Consider the following 19143-nt stretch of genomic DNA (forward strand, 5'->3'; position numbering starts at 1 on the left):
AACATTCTATAGATACATATATGTATATGTAAGCTCCATTTTTTTATTTATATAAAAGGGAGCCAGTAGCTACTATCTGTGTTGCACTTTCAAAATCCATCTTGTATCACATTTCCAAGGTAGCAATATCATCATTTAGAAGTCGCCGGTGTGCCCCTTTGGTAGAGTTTGGGTACAATCAATATAAACATAACTTAATTCACAGATTGTGACAGCACAATAAAAAAAATCACAGTGCAAATGTTAATCACAATCCCCACCACATTGTGAATCGCCTGGAATAGAACTTCAGAGTGAAATATTGTGCTAGTTCCAACAGGATGGGGAACACCTCTAATTCTTAGTTATAGGTAACTTTCTACCTTAGTTTGAAAGCAGCTCCAGGGGATATATTTCCCTCTGTTTTCTAAATTTAGCAAAAGTGTAGATGCAAGCAGAAAAATGGACAACAGCGCTGTACTCACACATATCTTGTGCTAAAATTAAAAAATGGAAGAAAACTATGGTTTTCTAAGAATAATACTTCAATTTATTGTACACCACATCAGTTAAAAATTTCAGAGGTTTCCCCACTGCTTTTAATGAATCGCTCAGCATAGTTAAAAATATATTATTGCTTGTTTTAGTTCTAGCTTGTTTTAGCATGTCAGCTGTGCCTCAGTTGGCAGAACTCTTGCCTCTGAGTCAAAACGTTGTGGGTTCAAATCCCACTCTAGAGATTTGAACACAAGAATCTAAGCTGACTCTCCAGTGCAGTACTGAGGGGGTGCTGCATTGTTGGAGGTGCCATCTTTCTGGTGAAACATTAAACGCAGACCCTGTCTGCCCTCTCAGCTGGATATAAAAGATCCCATGGCACTATTTCAAAGAAGAGCAGGGGAGCTCTCCCTGATGCCCTGGCCAAAATTTATCCCTCAATCAATGTCACAAAAACATTATCCGATCTTTATTACATTGCTGTTTGTGGGATCTTGCTGTGTGTAAATTGGCTGTGGTGTTTTCTACATTTATAACAATGGCTACACTTCACTGGCTGTACAGTGTGATGGGCTGTCCTGAGGTTGTGAAAGGCACTAGATAATTCAAAGTTTTTTTATCAGAGCACATTGATATTAAACTCTGAATTCCTCTAAAGGGTCCTGACTTGCAACTGATTAGATCCAAATTAATAGGTTGTGAATGAAATTAGTAGATAGAGTACATTCAGAGGAGTACTTTATAATCAACTATCTGCAGATAGAGAACAATAATTTTTCTCCCGAGATTCTGCTGTCAAAAGAATTCCTTTGTAACTTACATGAGAAACTGCTCACAGTATATCAAATTTCAATTGTCATCCTCGAAACGTGAAATAGGACAGAAAGGGCGGAACTGTGAATGCTCAGGGAAAGAAAGGGTTTGAACAATTTGAACTTACCCCATGAGGAAGAGGATTTTGCTGCCATATTCCACCGATCAGCTTTATCTAAAGTGTAATACAAAGTGGCTATCGGTAGCCGCTACAAGAAGTGTGCAAAACCTGTGGCTGACCTTCAGAGCATAAAACGTGAATCAAACCCAAAACCAAAATCATTAAAAAGTGACTGAACAGGTGACTGCAAACAAGAACACTGAGGCATACACTATTACCACAGAAACACATATTTAATTCAGTCAGCTAACTCATTAAACCAATAAGCATTTTGGCCAAACACAAAAGGTACAATTTTTATTCTATGGCAACTGTCTGAGTCTTTTGAAAATGTGCATAAGAACAGCTCAGACAGTAGACATGAAGCACTACTTTGAGGTAAGAGTTACCTCCTGTGTCCAAATATGCCATGAGGGCCAGACACAACAAAAGATTTAATGGATTGTGGCCTCAAGGAGTTTATATTGTTACTTCCCCATCACCTGTCCTCACCAACCTCCACTGGTTACCCATTCCTAATATGTCAGATTCAAAACCCTTGTCCATAAGTTACTTCATGGCCTCATCCCTCCCTCCTTTTACAAATCTTTCAAACCCATATATTACAACATGCACTTCACTCTTTTCACTAAGGCCTCCTTTATATTTCCCCCCCTTTTCTGCTCCATCTTTATTTCCAGGCCCATCATACATCCTTCTCCCTTACCTCCTGGAACACGCGCCTTAAATTTCCTCAACTTTCTGCCTCTCCCCCACTTCTTCAAGAGCCTTCCCAAAACCGACTTCTTTGACCATTCCTTTGATCACGTGCCTCACATCATTACTTAGTATCCTGTTTCACCTTCATGAAATGTTTTGGGACATTTAATGGCCTTAACAGATGGTATATAAATGCAAATTGTTGTTGTAGACTTGCTGGGCTTGGGTAATGGGTATGTCCTTACAGGACGGGAGTGTGCACTCCGTGTCAGTGAAACTGGAACTTTATCTGTGCCGATTTCTCAGTAGTTTGGTTTCAAGACAGGCGAATGGTGATGGGTTTACTTGCATGTCTGATACTTGCTGACCAAAAGGTAAAAGAATCAGCAAAGTGAACACTGTTCTTCAACAACACCTAGCAATATTTAGCTGGACCAAATATATAAGTAGCTGTCCTGGTGCCTCAAATAATAACACAAATACACCTCTGAACTTTGATATAAAAAGAAAACATAAGATGTATTTGAATGACAGTGTAAAAGTTTGATATTAATGGGAAATGCAGGATGACTGCTTCACCAGAGGCAGGAGAGGAGCTTAATCTTCCTTCCAGAGGCCCTTATGACTGTGTGTTCTTTTTCTTTTACTGAGACATTGTTCGTACATTTCCTATCAATCAATGTCAGCACGCTTGGACCAAAATGGATTCTTTAAATTTCATTTTCTGCCTGGGGATTAATAAATTATCAGCAAATAAATATGGAAAAAAAGAGTAGCCCATTGATGATTTGCATCCAATTTCACGACAGCTGGACCAATCCTGAGAAGAAAATAGTTATTTCTATTGCTGACGTTTAAAATCTTTTGAATTCACCAAGTAACACTCAACTCAGAGTGGAGAGCTGAAACTATTATGGAGTCAATCATTGTGAATCACTGGTAAAACAGAGATATTACTAAAATTACTGATGCTACAGAAAACCTAAAACTGAAACACCACCTCCCAAAATGATCAATTCTTATAAATATCTTTCCGTTCATTCTATAGTATTGCAAATGAATCCATTGACTAATAATAGACAGACTTATATGCTGATTTTGTTTGCATTATGTACAGAGTACCTGGGGAGAGCAAACAGCTCCAGCTGTGGGAGTTCTGATGACATCAGAAACTGGAAGAGTGAAGGTTGACTAGTTTCCAGAAGCTATTGGAACGCTTAGAGAATGGAATACAGAATCATACAGCACAGAAAGAAGCCATTTGGCCCATCATTCTTGTACTGGCGCTTTGAAAGAGCTGTCCAATTTAGTGCCACACCCCAGCTTTTTCCCCATAACCCTGGTCTTTAAAATTTTGCCCTAATACTCACTTTCTGTGATCTATATCATACAATACCAAGTACACAATAAAATTAAAACAATGTTAATGACAGCTTATGAAGCCTGTGATGAACTATTGCAAAGTTATTGATGCAGAATAATTTAATCACATGGTTTTGTAGGATAGAATATAGAGAATAAGGGATGGGAGTGATTTTACAAAAGAATCTAATTCCATGACGACATCAGCTGTGAAAATAAAGCTCAAGTGGTTTGCTGCCAACTGAACACTCAGATAAATTTCACTGTCGTCACTGCCCTGCACACTGTTTCTTGTAATATAAGTAAAGCAGCACTATTAAAAACATTCAGGTTATTTATGAACTCATCACAGAGGACTCAATTTGCTCTTTCATCACTGCCAAGACTCCAGTAATTTAATCTGTAATGTGTTTTTGGAAAATAACCCTGTTCCATATATGAAAAGGGAATTAAATGCCTAATATGCAGAATATATGGTTTTAACATTCAGTAGTCAAAATTAAAAATATGTATATTGGAAGCCCAATTACCCAAATTCTGCTTAGCAACAGTATATAGTTTGAGATAAAGCTTTAAATCGAAGTTACATAATGGCTGTTTCATTATTTGTACTGCCCTTGTCTTCACTCCCTTTCCTAGGCTACTGTCATACCATATGTACAAGGGTAAATTTCAAGGCTCTTAACTACCTGCCAGTTGTCATGTTTGATTTGGAGGACCCTGCATTGGCTACTGCCAAAAGATCACAGTGACTGTTCTATCTGTGCAAGGATTCTGTTTTTTGGGATCCAACTGAATTGCCAATCATTCATGCAGACAAATCAAGTTAGCACCATTCTAATTTGGGAGACAGGCACCCTTAAACCGGCTCGTACCGCTTCCATGACTGAACTGGTTCCCTTAACATGACGGCAGACTTGTGGACTCATGAAAAGCTAAGCTTGATGTAACACACCAAATCAGAATGAAGTGGCATAATGGAGCTTGGTTGTGGCCTACCTAGATTACCTTACCAGTGGCAGATTGAGCTCATAATTTTAGTGAGATTTGCAAATTGTTTAAAAAATGGCTTTAGATTCCAGCATCTTTTGAATGCAATCTTATTAGACTGTTTCTGTGAATAATGTTTCTTTTGTTGACATTTTCCCCAACCTACAGTACATTTCTTAGCCAGAAACTGGGCCTGTCACTTACAACGGTACAAGCAATTTTTAATTTCCCACAGTTCCTATCTTAGAAGGGTGCCCTTAAGACCTTATCCTTTTACTTTTCAGTCAGATGCCAATTGAGTTGACCTCCACTGTGTAATGCAGAGATACACCTGTTTAATAGAGTGTAAAAGTGGGATTGGCTTCCTAGATTTACTTAAACAGCTACTTTAATTCATTTTCATGGGGCTACAATAACATTGGATTTTCAGGTTGGGATATCTTCTTCTTCTTTGGCCTCCTTGTCTCGAGAGACAATGGGTAAGCGCCTAAAGGTAGTCAGTGGTTTGTGGAGCAGTGCCTAGAGTGGCTATAAAGGCCAATTCTAGAGAGGCAGACTCTTCCACAGGCGCTGCAGATAAAATTGGTTGTCAGGGCTGTTATACAGTTGGCTCTCTCCATACACTTCTGTCTCTTTTCCTGCCAACTGCTAAGTCTCTTCGACTCGCCTCTCTTTAGCCTCGCCTTTATAGCTGTCCGCCAGCTCTGGCGATCGCTGGCAACTGACTCCCACGACTTCTGGTCAATGTCACAGGACTTCATGTCAAGTTTGCAGACCTCTCTAAAGCGGAGACATGGACGGCCGGTGGGTCTGATACCAGTGACGAGCTCGCTGTACAATGCATCCTTGGGGATCCTGCCATCTTCCATGCGGCTCACATGGCCAAGCCATCTCAAGCGCCGCTGGCTCAATAGGGTGTATATGCTGGGGATGTTGGCTGACTTGAGGACTTCTGCGTTGGTGATATGGTCCTGCCACCTGATGCCAAGGATTCTCCGGAGACAGCGAAGATGGAATGCGTTGAGACGTCACTCTTGGCTGACATACATTGTCCAGGCCTCGCTGCCGTAGAGCAAAGTACTGAGGACACAGGCTTGAAACACTCAGACTTCTGTGTTCCGTGTCAGTCCGCCATTTTCCCACACTTTTTTGGCCAGTCTGGACATAGCAGCGGACGCCTTTCCCATGCGCTTGTTGATTTCTGCATCGAGAGACAGGTTACTGGTGATAGTTGAGCCCAGGTAGGTGAACTCTTGAACCACTTCCAGAGCGTGGTCGCCAATATTGATGGATGGAGCATTTCTGACGTCCTGACCCATGATGTTCCTTTTCTTGAGGCCGATGGTTAGGCCAAACTCGTTGCAGGCAGCCACAATCCTGTCGATGAGTCTCTGCAGACACTCTTCTGTGTGGGATGTTAATGCAGCATCGTCAGCAAAGAGGAGTTCCCTGATAAGGACTTTCTGTACTTTGGTCTTCGCAAGGTTGAACAACCTGCCATCTGATTTTGTGCGGAGGAAAATTCCTTCTTCTGAAGACTTGAATGCATGTGAGAGCGGCAGGGAGAAGAAGATCCCAAACAGTGTAGGTGCGAGAACACAGTTCTGTTTCACGCCACTCAGGATAGGAAAGAGGTCTGATGAGGTGCTGCTATGCTGAATTGTGCCTTTCATATTGTCATGGAATGAAGTGATGATACTTAGTAACTTTGGTGGGCTTCCGATCTTTGCTAGTAGTCTGGAGAGACCACGTATGCTGACGAGGTCAAAGGCTTTGGTGAGATCTATGAAAGCAACGTAGAGGGGCATCTGTTGTTTGCGGCATTTCTCCTGTAGCTGGCGAAGGGAGAACAGTATGTCAATGGTGGATCTCTCTGCTCGAAAGCCGCACTGTGCCTCAGGCTAGACACGCTCAGCCAGCTTCTGGAGTCTGTTTAAAATGACTCGAGCGAAGGCTTTCCCCACTATGCTGAGCAGGGAGATTCCATGGTAGTTGTTGCAATCACTGCGGTCACCCTTGTTCTTATAGAGGGTGATGATATTGGCATCGCGCATGTCCTGCGATACTGCTCCCTCATCCCAGCACAGGCAAAACAGTTCATGTAGTGCTGAGAGTACAGCATCTATACTATAGAATACACCTGTTGGCTCCATTTTTGTAACATTATAGCATATTTTGATTTGTCTCCCATATTAGCCTTTCATTGCTGCCAACTTCTCCAGAAAACCTGTCTGAGCCTGGAGTCCTCCAAAATTATTATTCATCTCTTACTCATTAACACCCTATAACTAGCAGCAATGGTGCCCTCCCACTGCCAACATAACATTTTACGCGTACACACACACGCACACACACTTGACCTCACTTCCACCAATTCAACCCTGATTGCCCTTGCTAACTTAATTCTTCAGCTGCTGAGTGACTGCAATGCCTGCATATCACTGTTTGCACAAGCCCAGACATCTTTGGGATAAGTACTGCTATTTCTGATTCTGCGGCTCCTTATCAGCTCTTGAATATTTTCTAACTGTACCATAAATAGGAGCAGAATAGCAGCAAATGCAGCCCAGGAGCCAGCTGCACATTTATGGTCCTGGAAGAGAGCAGAATATTGAGCATGGGAGTTCTCAAAATATGTCAGCAAGGAGGATGGAACTTAATGGGATTTCACATACAGATGGCACAGGAATTATAATTAAATTTACAGCAGTTTCCAGAAGTAAAACAAATCTTGTTAAGGGTGTTGGCAAAATGTGCAGAGTGAATCACATACAAAGTATTTAAATTCAAAAGATAAGAGTGAGTAAACTTTAGCATCACCATCATTACATTTTATTCTACGTAATTATTAATGCAAAGTCTTCAGGTTAGAAACAACATTTAGAAATATTTTAACATACAATATTCTGATTGGCTTCATATGCTTTCAGATGTGACTGGTTGATTTTATTTTCTCATTAGTCCAATGCAATGCTGCATTTTTGTGCAACTTTACCACTAATAAGCTCTTCAGAATTCCATTATAAATGTAGGCTATTTGTTCTATTAGTGTGTTATCACAACATGAAATAAAGTGGGAGGCTCACAGACTGAACAAAGTGTTAATTACATGTGTTCAATTAAGCTGTAATAAACAAGAAATCTGCACTGACTTTTCCCTCTGCTACTTAATAACACATCCGACTGACTAATCATTGTATGAGAAACGGCATACAACTAAAATACATCTGTTCCACTACTTGTTTGTACAGGGCGATTTCTGACTTAATGCCACAATATGTACCATAAATCTTTTGATACTTGACCAAAAGCAAATCATGTTTTGAACCTGATTTAACCTCATCAAATACAATAGGTAACAGTGAGCAACAGCGCCTGAAGTGTTGCAGCACATCAGGTATGGATGGCTTGCATTACTTGACGCTACAGAATTATGGTTGCCACCACTAATTGGACATTTTCTCAGAGGTTTGATTAGTTTATTCGTTCTTGGGACAAGAGCATCACTGTCAAGGCCAGCATTTATTACCCATCCATAATTGCCCTTGAAACTGAGTGGCTTACTCGGCCATTTCTGAGGGCAGCTGTTGAGAGTCTGGAGTCATGTGTAGGCCAGACCAGGTAAGATTGGCAGATTTCCTCCTCTGAAGGAGATTTAGTGAACAGTTTTTATGACAATCTGGTAGTTTCATGATCATGATTAACGAGACAAGCATTTCATTCCGGATTTATTAATTAATTGAATTTAAATTCCCCCAGCTGCTGTGGTGGGTTTTGAACTCATGTCTCCAGAGCATTAGTCCAGGCCCCTGGATTACTGGTCCAGTAACATTACCACTATGCTATCATGCCCAATATTTATTCATTTGCTGTTTAATCATATAGAATTCCAATAAGTGACATTTGATCTTGCTGTGAGATCATGTGATATTCCATCATGTGACATTTAATCATATGTCATATGATCACTGTTTGCAAAAGTTGCTGCATTTACCTTAGTCAAGTTTTTCAGTATCACCAACAGACAAATAAAATTTTTTAGTTTTCTTGTTTTGTAAAATATAAAGATTTTAGTAGGATGGATTACAAAATGATCTATAAATCAAAGCAAGTCTGGGTAACCCACTTCCTGAGCTGTTTTTGGATTACTGCTGAACTTTTTTTCTTTACCAGGAAAGAATGTTCCAAATCCTTTTATTTCTCGCTGTTACGAACATACGTATTAAGAGCAGGAGTCGGCCACTCAGCCCCTCGAGTCTGCTCCACCATTCAACAAGATCATGGCTGAACTGATTGTAACCTCAACCCAACATTCCTGCCTACCCCCGATAACCTTCCACCCCCTTGCTACCTACCTCTGCCTTAAAAATATTCAAAGACTCTGCTTCCACCGCCTTATGAGGAAGAGAATTCCAAAGACTCACGACCCTATGAGAGAAAACATTTTTCCTCATCTCTGGTTTAAATGGGCAACCCCTTATTTTTAAACAGTGACCTCTGGTTCTAGATTCTCCCACAAGAGGAAACAACCTTTCCACATCCACCATGTCAAGACCCCTCAGGATCTTATATGTTTCAAAGAAGTCTCCTCTTACTCTTCTAAACTCCAGCTGATACAAGCCTAGCCTGTTCTATCTTTCCTCATAAGGCAACCCGCCCATTCCAGGTATAAGTCTAGTAAACCTTCTCTGAACTGCTTCCAACGCATTTACATCCTTCCTTAATAAGGAGACCAATACTTTATACGGTACTCTAGATGTGGTCTCGCCAATGCCCTGTATAACTGAAGCATAACCTCCCTACTTTTGCATTCAATTCCCCTCACAATAAACAATAACATTCTATTAGCTTTCCAAATTACTTGCTAAACCTGCATAATAACCTTTTGCGATTCATGCACTAGGACACACAGATCCTTCTGCATCTCAGAGCTCTGCAATCTCTCACCATTTAGATAATATGCTGCTTTTTTATTCTTCCTGCCAAAATGGACAATTTCACATTTTCCCACATTATATTCCATTTGCCAGATCTTTGCCCACTCATTTAACCTATTGATATCCCTTTGTAGCCTCCTTAAGTCCTCTGAACAACTTATTTTGATTTGATTTGATTTGAAGATACAGCACTGAAACAGGCCCTTCGGCCCACCGAGTCTGTGCCGACCATCAACCACCCATTTATACTAATCCTACACTAATCCCATATTCCTACCACATCCCCACCTGTCCCTATATTCTCCTACCACCTACCTATACTAGGGGCAATTTATAATGGCCAATTTACCTATCAACCTGCAAGTCTTTTGGCACGTGGGAGAAAACCGGAGCACCCAGAGGAAACCCACGCAGACACAGGGAGAACTTGCAAACTCCACACAGGCAGTCCCCAGAATTGAACCCGGGTCGCTGGAGCTGTGAGGCTGCGGTGCTAACCACTGCGCCACTGTGCCGCCCCTACGTATTTTCCTACGTATTTTTGTGTCATCAGCAAATTTAGCAATCATACCTTCAGTGCTTTCATCCAAGTCCTTTATATAAATTGTAAAAAGTTGAGGCCCCAGCACTGATCCCTGTGGCACACCACTTGTTACATCTTGCCAACCAGAAAATGACCCATTTATGCCTACTCTCTGTTTCCTGTTAGTTAGCCAATCTTCTATCCATGCCAAAATATTACTCCCTACACCATGAGCTTTTATTTTCCGCAATAACCTCTTATGTCGCACCTTATTAAACACCTTCTGGAAATGTAAGTACAGTACATCCACCGGTTCCCCTTTATCCACAGCACATGTTACTTCTTCAAAGAACTCCAATAAATTGGATAAACATGATTTCCCTTTCACAAAACCATGTTGACTCTACCTGATTACCTTGAATTTTTCGAAGTGCCCTTCTTTCACGTCTTTCATAATAGCTTCTAACATTTTCCCTATGAAAGATCTTAAGCTAACTGACCTGTAGTTTCTGTCTCCCTCCCTTTTTGACGATTTTGCTTAGTACCTTATTCTGGCCTGCCAATCAATCAATTGTCCCCAAGTCATTGATTTGGCCCAATTCCTTCCTCATGGCTCCATGTGAGTAATTGAAATCGAAGGGAAAATTAAAATGTTGCAGGGTCAAATGTTCATACCCATCCATACAGGGCCTTTCCCCCAACCCCCGGTTATCAGGTGGATTTTATCACCCCTGTGGCGATATTTTCTTTGTTTCTCCTGTCTCAGAACAGTCTGAGGCCCACAGACGCAAAGTTCTGTTTTTCTCCTGGGTTTCTACCAGCAGTATTGAGGAGAACATCCCTGAATTCTGGGAGAAACCCGGACAATGTGGATTACAATGCTGTTGGAGCTCAGACCCTGTATCCAGGTTGGGCACAAGGCTCATTAAGGCCTGGCCTTTATTCAATTTAAAGGCAAACATGGTTTGGCAAATTGGCCCAAGTTCCTGAAAAGCTCCTGCCCTTTCTCCTCAGGTGACCCTCTCCTCTGCTTAGGCCCACTCTTCATTTACTGGATCTCTCATTCAAATTAACTTACTTCAAATGAATATGGCACTCTCAAGGCTCCTTAAAAAATCCCAAATTCTATGCGTGAAAGGATTATGAAATCGAACTCCACCCGTTGATTCAATCTCCATAGCCCAGATATTTGTGTTTGTGCACCTTTCCAGGGTTAAATAAGCATTGATTAAGCTTTGCAATATTGTTACATTATTTAAGGATGCTTGTCAGTCTAGGACTTTCTTGTTTTCAGCAGCTGCAACACAAGACATGACGTAACACCTGAGCAGCCAATTAAAGCCGAGGGCGACCCAGGCAGTTGTTTACTCGCAGTTCTGATATGCACTGAAGACTCCAAGGCTCAGTAAATACAGCTTCGACAACTAAGAAAGAAAATAAAGACTTGTATTTATATAGCACCTTTCATGATCCCAGGTTGTCCCAAAACACTTCACAGCCAATGAAGTAATTTTGAAGAGTTGTCATTGTTGTAATGCAGGAAATTATATGAATGTAAGCAGTGGAAGTTCTTCTTCAAAACAATGGGAAAGGAGAGAAACAATTCATGGCAGCTACAGCCCCATCTGCAAAACAACTGGTGCAACATAGGAGGAAATAGTAGATAGGATGAAGGCATTCTCGGACCCTCCAGTTTTTCTGAGAAGCGTATGCATTATTCAGTGCCAGCTTGGACACAAAAGGTAGTCAAGACAATTTTGGCCATTCCTAACAGACATGGGATTCTGGGCAAACTGCCATCAAACACACTTAAGTTCCGTCAATAAGTGGAATATATGTCCATCTGTGCTGTTTTGGCCGCTGCTGACTATTAAGTGACAATGCAATGTAATCAGAATGGCTGCAGCATGGACAGCACTTGCCAAACTGATATGCTTTTCTGTTTGTGTCATTGCTGTCCATTGTTCGTGTAGAGTACTGCTATCTAGCATATTGACTTTTCAAAAGGAAGATTGTATTTTAAAGGTTCCTATGGAACTAAGAATCAGATATTTTTGCTGTATCAGTTAGTTATAATTTTGATCCTATCGCAACAGACATGAGGCAAGACACAGCTTCCTGGAAGAGCACTCAAGTAATTTCACTCGGCGTCAGGTGGCTAATCTCAATCTAACAAGCACTGAATGGAAACACATCGTTCCACTTTTCATCACACGCAGCCCTGTCCTGCTCTCGCACAGAACAGTTGCCCTGCCATTAAGATGACAGGTCAAGCAGATTGCAGCCTCTGTGACAGTGCCATTTAGAGTCAGAGAGTCATATAGCACAGAAATAGGCCCTTCGGCCCACCGTGTCCACGCTGGCCATCAAACGCCTAACTGTTCTAATCCCATTTTCCAGAACTTGGCCCATAGCCTTGTATGCTACGGCAAAGGCCTGCTCGGGTCTGCAAAAAAAAAACCCGACCCAGCCCGAGTACTTCCATTTTGTCCCATGCCTGACCCGACCATCAGTTCACTTACCTTCCATTTTTCACTTTGTTGCTGATCTGCACAAGCTTAAAATAACTATACAAAACCACCTTTCAAGTCCAAAACTTAAGATAACATTGGAGCCACTTAACTGTGATAGAGCAAGTCCGACCTGAGCCCGAATGCCGGACCCAGAAGTGGAACCCGAACTTATCCGAACTCAACACATGTCGTCAGGTCCCGTCGGGTTCGGGTCGGGTAGCAGGCCTTTATGCTATGGCATTTCAAGTGCTCATCTAAATACTTCTTGAATGTTGTGAGGATTCCTGCCTCTACCACCCCTTCAGGCAGTGTGTTCCAGATTTCAACCACCCTCTGGGTGAAAAACTTTTCCTCAAATCTCCTCTAAACCTCCTGCCCCTGACCTTAAATCTATGCCCCCTGGTTACTGACACCTCCGCTAAAGTAAAAAATGTCTTCCTATCTACCCTATCAATGCCCCTCATAATTTTGTATACCTCAATCAGGTCCCCCATCAGTCTTCTCTGCTCTAAGGAAAGCTTATCTAGTCTCTCTTCAGAGCTGAAATGCTCCAGTCCAGGCAACATCATGGTGAATCTCCTCTGGACCCTCTCCAGTGCAATCACATCCTTCCTATAGTGTGGCAACCAGAACTGTACACAGTAATCCAGCTGTGGCCTAACTAGCGTTTTATACAGCTCCATCATAACTCCCTGCTCTTATATTCTATGCCTCGGCTAATAAAGGCAAGTATTCCATATGCCTTCTTAACCACCTTATCTACCTGTGTGTGCTGCTGCCTTCAGTGATCTATGGACAAGTACGCCATGGTCCCTCTGACCCTCTGCACTTCCTAGGGTCCTACCATCCATTGTATATTTTCTTGCCTTGTTAGTCCTCGCAAAATGCATCACCTCACACTTCTCAGGATTAAATTCCATTTGCCACTGCTCCGCCCGTCTATATCATCCTATAATCTAAGACTTTCCTCCTCACTATTTACAACATCACCAATTTTCATGTCATCTGCGAATTTACTGATCATACCTCCTATATTCACATCTAAATCATTAATGCACACTACAAACAGCAAGGGTCCCAGCACCGATTCCTGCTGTTCACCACTGGTCACAGGCTTCCAATTGCAAGAACAACCCTCGACCATCACCCTCTGCCTCCTGCCACTAAGCCGATTTTGGATCCAATTTGCCAAATTGTCCTGGACTTTTTTTTAATCATTCGGGGATGTGGGCATCGCTGGCTAGGCCAGCATTTATTGCCCATCCCTAATTGCCCTTGAGAAGGTGGTGTTGAGCTGCCTTCTTGAACCGCTGCAGTCCATTTGGGGTAGGTATACCCACAGTGCTGTTAGGAAGGGAGTTCCAGGATTTTTACCCAGCGACAGTGAAGGAACGGCGATATAGTTCCAAGTCAGGATGGTGTATGACTTGGAGGGGAACTTGCAGGTGGTGATGTTCCCAGGCATTTGCAGCCCTTGTCCTTCTCGTTGGGAGAGTTCGCGGCTTTGGAAGGTGCTGTTGAGACCCTTGGTGCATTGCTGCAGTGCATCTTGTAGATGGATCCCATAGGCTCTTACCTTCTTGACCAATCTCCCATGTGGGACCTTATCAAAAGCCTTACTGAAGTCCATGTAGACTACATCAACTGCTTTACCCTCATCTGCACCTAGTCACCTCCTCGAAAAATTCAATCAAGTTTGTTAGACATGATCTCCCCCGACAAAGCCATGCTGACTATCCTTGATTAATCCCTCCCTCTCCAAGTGAAGATTATACCTGTTCCTCAGAATTTTTTCCAATAGTTTCCCTACCACTGATATTAGACTCACTGGCCTGTAATTACCTGGTTTATCCCTGCTACTCTTCTTGAATAATGGTATCACATTCACTGTCCTCCAATCCTCTGGCACCTCTCCTGTGGCCACAGAGGATTTGAAAATTTGTGTCAGAGCCCCTGCAATCTCCTCCCTTGCCTCACATAGCAGCCTGGGATACATCTCATCTGGGCCTGGGGATTTACCCACTTTTAAGCCTGCTAAAACTGCAAATAGCTCCTCCCTTTCAATGCTAATTTGTTCAAGTATATCACAATTTCTCTCTCTGATCTCTACACCTACATCATCCTTCTCCATAGTGAACACCAATGAAAAGTAATTAGTTAAAACCTTGTCTACATCCTCTGGCTCCACACACAGGTTGCCACTTTGGTCCCTAACGAGCCCTACTCTTTCCTTGGTTATCCTCTTGCCCTTAATATACTTATAAAATGTCTTGGGATTTTCCTTTATCTTCCCCAACATTTTTTCATGCCCCCTCTTCGCTCTCCTAATCACTAGTTTAACTACCCCCCTAAACTTTCTATACTCCTCTAGGGCCACTGCTGTTTTCAGCCCACTGAATCTGCCAGATGCCTCCCTTTTTATCCTTATCCAATTCTCTATATCCCTTGACATCCAAGGTTCCTTGGACTTATTGGTCCTACCCTTCAACTTTACGGGAACATGTTGGCCCTGAACTCTCACTATTTCCTTTTTGAATTACTCCCACTGGTCTGATGTAGACTTTCCTACAAGTAGCTGCTCCCAGTCCACTTTGGCCAGATACTGTTTCATCAAATTGAAATCAGCCTTCCCTAATTCAGTACCTTTATTTCCGGTCCAGCTTTGTCCTTTTCCATAACTACCTTAAATCTTAGAGTTATGGTCACTATCCCCGAAATGCTCCCCCACTAACACTTCTACCACTTGACCGGCTTCATTTCCTAAGATTAGGTCCAGTACTGCCCTTCTCTTGTAGGACTTTCTACGTGCTGGCTCAAAAAGCTCTCCTGGATGCACTTTAAGAAATCTGCCCCCTTTAAGCCTTTTGCACGAAGGCTATACCAGTTAATATTGGGGAAGTTGAAATCCCCGACTATTATTACCGTATTATTTTTACACCTCTCTGAGATTTGCCTACATATCTGCTCCTCTGTATCTCCCTGACTGTTTGGAGGTCTGTAGCACACACCCAGCTAAATGATTGCCCCCCTTTTGTTCTTAAGTTCTACCCATATGGCCTTATTTGAGGAATTTTCTAATATATCATCCCTCCTTACTGCAGTAATTGACTCCTTGATCAACAGTGCAATACCACCTCCTTTTTTACACCCCACCCCCCACATGCCTGAAGATTCTATACCCTGGAATACTGAGCTATCAGTCCTTCCCTTCCCTCAACCAGGTCTCTGTGATAGCAATAATATCATATTCCCAAGCGTTAATCAATGCCCTCAATTCATCTGCCTTGCTTGTAAGACTCCTTACGCTAAAATAGATGCAATCCAGCCCTGCATTATTCGCTTGTGCCTTAACAGGTCTATATTTGCTCTGCCTTCCAGACTGACAGTTTCTCTTCTATATTTGGCTTTGCATCACTCCCTACTGTACCTCCACTCTATATCCCATCCCCTTGCCAAATTAGTTTAAATACCTCCCCAACAGCACTGGCAAACCTCCCTGCAAGGATGTTGGTCCCGTTCCGGTTCAAGTGCAACCCGTCCAACTTGTACAGATCCCACCTTCGCCAGGAAGAGACCAAGTGATCCAGGAAACTAAAGCCCTCCCTCCTGCACCATCTTTTCAACCACACATTCATCTGCTCTATCCTCCCATTCCTAGACTCACTAGCACGTGGCACAGTGAGTAATCCAGAGATTACAACCTTTGAGGTCCTGCTTTTTAATCTGCTCCCTAGCTCCCCTAACTTCTTGTTGCAGGACCTCATCTCTCTTTCTACCTATGTCGACCTATATTTCCCAGAGAGTTACCAACATGCAACGAACCTTCGAACATGGTGGGCACATCATTAATATTATAGCAGCCACAAGCTACTTCCTCAAACAAATTGGCAGTGCTTGAAAACTACTCTCTTCTCTAAATACTTCTGCTGTCTGGTGTGGAAATAACACAGGGGTTCAATATAACAATAGCCATTTCTAGGCTTCTCTGAGCTAACCAGGGTAACAGACACAAGAGTAAATCAATCACTAAGCTACATACTACCTGATAAATGTGGGTCGATATTAACCACCCTACCTCCTGCCCCCCATGTTGGGCGGGAGAGGGTTGGGCAGAAAAAAATTTTAAATTACAAAACGCGACCCCAACCAACTGCACACACGCCCATTGTCATTTTAACAGTGGCAGGTTGCCTGGTATGTCTGTGTCCCACTCGAGAGAGGTGGGACACTTCATTATAATATTTAAACTTGGCTACCATCTGCAGCTGGGAGTCTGATTTAAATTTAATGCTGGCCAGTTGGGTTTCCCAGGGCTTGGCAAACCTGGCAGATAAAAGGAGATGGGAGATGAGGGTCCAAGCAGGTAAGTGCTTTTCCTGTGCTGCTTGTGGGCCCCGAGAACCAGGACTGCTCCTCCTGACCCCTCAAGCAATGTTTCTGTCAGGGGTGGCCTCTCCTCACTGTAGAGATCGGCTGATCTCACCCTCCAACCCTGTGATCCCAAGTCTTCTGCCCGGCAATCTGATGCAAACCCCCGCCCCCATGCCCTGCAATCCCTCACTTCCTCCAACTGCTGGTCCCACTACACCACGATCTTTGCTGGTCCCCCAACCCATGATCCCTTCTGCCCTCCCAATTATTGGTCCAACTTTCTGCCACACAATCTTTGTCAATTGCCAGGGACCATCCCAGACAGTCCCTAGCTGCAGCCTTGTACCTCAGGCACTCCCGCCCTTCAATCGGGTCGTCTGCCAGCTGGGCAACAGAATTAAAAAATAAAAATGATAATGAGGTCCTCCCATGCATGTCTGGGATTTGTGGGATTTTCCCCCCGCCCCTGTCAAAAAACACAATTGCTCCTTATAAATATTGGGGCCATGATTTCCAGCCATGCATGAGAGATAATGCAAAACTTGACAGCACACATTACTAATGATGAGACACTATACAATAATACTGGGACAACTTGATACATTTTTCTTTTTTCAGATGGTTGTTGATAGAGTCCCAATATTTACAACACCAACAATGCGAATATTGACAACTGCTCCTTGAACACTGATAAACAACTTATCCGCCACTAAAGCATTTTTTTAAAAAAGAGATTGCTTTGTCAACAGATATGAGCTGAACACTGGCAGTACTCAGCATTGCCCTGATACAGAAGTGCAGTCCTTCAGGAGAAGAGGTCAAGGTCAACAACGCTTCGCAAAGTTAGGCCTCACTATATATATATGTTGAGAATTGATGCTACTTTGGCTATGTCAGATCTCCTGAACATCTGATTTCTTAAGGGTGGGTAACTAAAGAAGGAGAATGCTAATGTTGAGAATTATGTTCAGACTTAGATGAACTCCCTTTACCTAATTTTGCCACTTTTTAAAAGGGTTAGTTTAAACAACAATTATAAGTTCCTCCATTGGGCACAATATGAAGTCATTTCAGGCCGTGGAGTGGATATACTGGAATGATAGTAGATAAGGTACCTCCTTGCAATTACAGTCATTTGGGGTCAGCCTACTTTGTCTCTTTATCAGCAGGTGTTGAGCAGAGACAAAAGCTGGTTAGTGATCAATGGTGAGCTTTGTTCTTTCTCACCTTTGATACTGTATGGATACACAGCAAGATCACCTTAAACTATAACTTCAGTGTGTACACTCAAGCTGTGCTGCATGAAATGGGTGGATGTGTCCAGTAAATAGCATATCTTTAAACAGAGAGCCAATTATCATCATAGTATTTAGCAGGTATTTAGAATTCCTTTTAAAAGACATGATCCAGATTGCAAAATGATCAATCCTACTTTTATTTGATTTGCAGCTGCGTAATTCAAAACGGATCCACAACACAATCATAATTATAAGCCAGTGATTGATGTTAATGCGTTCATTCCAGTGATAGACCAATCCATGACACCTCCGCCTCCCATCATAGGTAATAGATTTACTGTGTCAATTTATTTCCTGTCGTGGTGCAAGCCTTTGGTTTAGTGGTAGCATCCCCAGCTCTAAGTCAGAAGGTGCAGGGTTTGATCCCTGCTCCAGACAGTCCCAGCTCTGAATTCTGGGTTTACATCCAGTGGGATAGTTACATCTGGTGGGTGTGGGTTGTTGAAGCCCATAAAACCCTCCTGCTCTATACCCTATTGGCTGGTGTAAAGGTGGTTAGGACCATGGAAGAAGGAGCATTTATATCATAGCCTGTCAGACTGTTAATCAGCCTGCAAAACTGTCCACTACCTCATGTTATGGTGCTAGGGTGTTCAAGTACTTCATCCAACAAGCCATTGTTAAGGAGGCTTGGATCTAAATATTTGCCAAATAGATATTTTATATAAGTTCGACACAATAAAATAAATAATAGAAGCAGACAACATTACACCAGCGCCAAACCAATGACTAAGAGGTTTCACCAGAAATCGTAGAATATAAGTTCTTCCAAATTAATGATAAAGAGCTTTGTTCTGGCCCAAACATTCAAATGGAAGTCATGTTATGAAGACAATTATTCAGCAATTATTTATTGATGCCTGAGAATTTGACCTCATCACATCGGAAGGTAAATTCACCAACTGTGAGCTCCTTTGTCCTGTGGCCCCAAGCCCAGTATGAAATGTGATGAAATCATCCAAGTTCATTTCATTTAAGGCTGTTACAGATTTCAATTCATTCCATCAGCTGTATTGCATTCAAACACAATCTCCAGAGG

At 42.4% G+C, this 19143-nt stretch overlaps 1 protein-coding gene and 1 long non-coding RNA gene across 6 annotated transcripts in view; one reads left to right on the forward strand and one right to left on the reverse strand.

The window, feature by feature from the left end:
- The window catches only part of LOC137380699 (uncharacterized), a 51096-nt gene extending 47077 nt beyond the window's left edge, over window positions 1–4019 (forward strand). Inside the window, exon 4 of the long non-coding RNA XR_010977065.1 lies at window positions 3228–4019. This is a non-coding gene — a long non-coding RNA (uncharacterized lncRNA). The remainder of the gene's footprint in view (window positions 1–3227) is intronic.
- Window positions 1–19143, reverse strand: part of ablim1b (actin binding LIM protein 1b) — a 497169-nt gene that overhangs the window by 255088 nt on the left and 222938 nt on the right. The gene's annotated exons all lie outside the window — the stretch shown is intronic.

The sequence above is a fragment of the Heterodontus francisci genome, chromosome 20, assembly GCF_036365525.1.
Source record: "Heterodontus francisci isolate sHetFra1 chromosome 20, sHetFra1.hap1, whole genome shotgun sequence".
NCBI classification, from domain to species: domain Eukaryota; kingdom Metazoa; phylum Chordata; class Chondrichthyes; order Heterodontiformes; family Heterodontidae; genus Heterodontus; species Heterodontus francisci.